At 46.1% G+C, this 3,955-nt stretch overlaps 1 pseudogene; it reads left to right on the forward strand.

Moving 5' to 3' along the window:
• Positions 1 to 2,948: 2,948 nt before the first annotated feature.
• Positions 2,949 to 3,595, forward strand: LOC147750772 (large ribosomal subunit protein uL16-like; annotated as a pseudogene).
• Positions 3,596 to 3,955: the final 360 nt, after the last annotated feature.

Genomic DNA, 3,955 nt, shown 5'->3' on the forward strand with positions numbered 1-3,955 from the left:
TAATAAATAAATAATAAATAAATATAAATCTGAGCTAACACATCCTGATCAGCCAAAACATTCCCCCACTTAACTTGTCTTCCATCCTCACTTACTATTATAGGGGGGGCGTTTATACTTAGAGGGGCCCAGGCAGTCAATCATATCACACATAGAAAGATCTAGTGCGTTATGGTCGCTGTCGCTTCTTTCTAGGACTTTCATATCCTTGACATTAGTCCAAATATCTAGATCTACCAAAATATAGTCCAGTCTAGATTTAGATGGCCCTCTCTTGAAAGTATAAGATGCCTTTCTATCTGAATCTGTTCTGCCATTACATGCACGCAGCCCATGATTAATAACAAATGATGAGATATGTTCTACAACCTTGGAGCATTTTTTTAGGCAAGGTTTATTTAATCTCGCAATCCCTCTTGCTTCATCTTCAGATGCTTTCAGATCCTGTATGTAGTTTACCGGTTCAAAAGAAATATTAAAATCACCGGCCACCATCAGATAGTATTGCCCCAAGGAAGCTTCTAGATGGTTTACCAATGTTATTATTGTATTTGAGGGTCTATGTGGGCTACTGAAATGGTTATGGATATTAAAAATATTCAGGGGAATTTTCCCATTAGAGAAGCGCACTTCCAGGCCTAATAATTCATCTGATATAATGTCAAGAACCTGAAAACTACCAACCAAAGAGTTCTTTACCCATATCAGAAGACCACCTGCAGCTCGACCTAGCGCTCCCACTATAAGTGGTATAGCCTGCTCTATACATTTTTTCCACCGCCCAAGTTTCTTGTAAAATGCATATATGGAATTTCTCCATGAAAATACACCAGTCAAAATCTTCCAATTTGGATTGGATACCTGCCACGTTCCATGAGAGAATTTCCAAAGTTTGCATAGGATTAGCCACCTCCTCAATAGCGTCCTTCCCCTTTATATCAACTCTGTCACTAATAGAATCTACCTGATAACCCTCTAAGTGACTAGTGTCAGTTAAGATCAAGGGAGAATCAACTGGTGGAACTGCACCCATAAGTGAGGCCACACCATTTGGTGCCCCAGCGGAGTCCAGACTTTGACCAGGTACAGATAGAAGTCAATCCTTGGCGTCCAAGGCTGAGAACGAATGAGCACTACCAACCCCTACTACCGATGGTTTACTTCCGTAAATGGCAGGCCTCCGGTTCCAGGTCCCACCACTGATAATACCTATATGAGTTATATCTAGGTGCTCATAGAAGTCTCCAAGTGGTAGGATACTAATCCCGCCTGCCCCACACTGATGGTTCGAGAGTCTTCCTTCCTCTATCAGCCATTTTGCAAGTAGGTGGGATTTACAATTAACTACTACACAGTTGCCTCCCACCTTTTTCGCAGACGGACCAACCCACCTGACTCTTCTCATAAACAAAATATCCCCAATATTACAAAGAGAGAAATTTATAGATTTAGAGAACCAATGACAAACCTTGTTTTTAAGCTTGGGGTACTTCTCTTTACGTTGATTATCCAGCAATGGGACATTTTTGCGAATCACCACATACGGTGAACAATCAGGGGGAAGGTGAAGGGTTATCGCATCGTCTCTAAGAGAAGTCCCTGAGCTTTGTGGGTAAGCGTTATTCCATAAGGATGAGTTTATAGGCGCTCCTAGCAGGGTGGTTTTACTTGCAGGTAAACTGTGTTTCAAACCACGGGCATGGTCAGTACGCCCATCAACCCGATTTTCCAGAAAGACAGACGGCAGTGGCTCTTTTTAGGGATTATTGGCTATTGGGGGGAGGCCCAGAGAGGTAGAAAGCATTGCTGGTATTTTGGTCGCCCCCTGGCGAAACATAGTACTTCCATCTTTTACAGGATTATTTTTTAAACAGGAAACTAATTGGTCATCTGTATTTAGAACCGGCGAAGGGACTTCTGGTTTATTAATATGTGGAGGTGTAGTCATCACTGTTTGTTTTTTTATTACCACCGCTAAGTCTAATATCATTTTTTTCAAGACCTCAATTTCTCATCAACGAGAGCCTACTAGCTGTACCACATCTCTAAATGTCGTGGAGGAAATATCTCCGGATTCATTAAAAATCTCGGTGACCTCAGGGGTGGTGCATGTGCCACCAGAATGGAGATCTGGAAGCTCAGCAAGGGCAGCATAGCAGTTTGAGCACACAACCACTGATGGCTCCAGATGGCACCCTGTCGCCTCCTTGGGAATATCAGCAGGGGTCCTCACCATTGTGCTCCTTTCTCCCAGCGGAACAGAAATTAAAGGGGGAACAATATCCGATGCTTGTGAGTTAGGGAGTCTCCGGAACATTTGGGGTATAGATGGAGTATGAGCTGACCCGCTATTCTTAGTTACATGGGACGTGGTGATAGATGCGGGAGTGGGTCCGTCGGATAAAATTATTTCCTCACACTCTGTAATAATGCTATCAATTCTGTCCAAAACACAGTTATTTATGGGGATTTTAGTAGCTTTTCTTGCCTTCTTCCCCTTCCGTGCTTCCACCCCGAGTCTAAGACTCCCCCGTAGCATCCACAGCCTTTCGTTTTTCCATATTTAAACTTCGCACCCACTGTCTTTGAGAAGGTGCCGCAGGTCCTCGAAACAGTCACGTAGCCCAATGTCCCAATGCACACTTTACCTGCCGGAAGCCAATTCTGGGTTACAGGAGAGGAGGCCGAGCCCTGCCTCGTCAAGCCACTGATGGCCCGCTCTTTGCCCGGGCTTAGCCCGGCGACTGCCAGTGCGCGTCCTGAGTCGCAGGAGTCTGCAGGTGGTTAAAAGCCCCCGCAGGTGAGGTGGAAGGGGCTGCCGGTGTGCTCCACGGCCCCACTGGTACTTGGGCCTGGGAGTCCTCTGCTGCTGGCCACAAACACTGTTGGACACTCGCTCTGCGTCTCCCATGTCTTTCTGCTCGGCGAGGTGACCAGCAGCAGCCGCCATGGGTCGCCTTATCGCGCGATGTTACAGATACTGCAAAAACAAGCCCTACCTCAAATCTCGTTTCTGCAGGGGTGTTCCTGATCCCAATATTAGGATTTACGATTTATGCAGGAAAAAGGCAAATATGGACGAGTTCCCACTATGCGGCCACATGGTATCTGGTGAATGTGAGCAGCTGTCTTCTGAAGCGCTGGAAGCTGCCTGTATTTGTTGCAACAAGTACATGGTGAAGAGCTGTGGTAAGGATGGTTTCCACATGAGAGTGTGCCTGTAACCGTTCCACGTCATCCGCTTCAACAAAATGTTGTCCTGTGCCAGTGCTGATAGACTTCAGACCGGAATGTGTGGAGCCTTTGGCAAACCCCAGGGCACTGTAGCCCGTGTGAACATTGGGCAGGTGATCATGTCTGTCCGCACCAAGGCTTCCAACAAGGAACATGTGATTGAAGCTCTGCATAGAGCCAAGTTCAAGTTCCCCGGGCGCCACAAGATTCCCATCTCCAAGAAATGGGGTTTCACCAAATTCAATGCGGACGAGTTCGAGAGCATGTGTGCAGAGAAGCGCCTTGTGCCAGATGGCTGTGGTGTGAAGTACATCCCACCAAGGGTCCATTGAACAGATGGCTGGCCCTTCATGCTGCCTAAATGTGGAGAGGGTGTAATCCCTCAACAGTGCAGTTTGAAAACCAGAAGCCCAGGACCTATTTAGGTCAGTTAAGGAGGGCTGAAACATGTTGGTGCTACTTCCTGATACCTGATTATAGTACATTTGTAACCTTCCCTCCTACACCATTAATAAGGAATTCTTTAGGTGAATTTTATCTTCAACGGTACACCCCATGCACCTTATCTTTAAATGCTCCCTGAAAGATGGTTGAGCACACCCCTACCGTTAGAAGGGGGTGAGCTCAATGATGAAGCATGTTATTACCAGAGTGAGTGGGGCTACAAAAAGAAAAGGGACTCTTTCCCTTCCAACCTGTAACAACAGGTTGACCACATATC

The sequence above is a fragment of the Lissotriton vulgaris genome, chromosome 1_1, assembly GCF_964263255.1.
Source record: "Lissotriton vulgaris chromosome 1_1, aLisVul1.2, whole genome shotgun sequence".
Classification (NCBI taxonomy): domain Eukaryota; kingdom Metazoa; phylum Chordata; class Amphibia; order Caudata; family Salamandridae; genus Lissotriton; species Lissotriton vulgaris.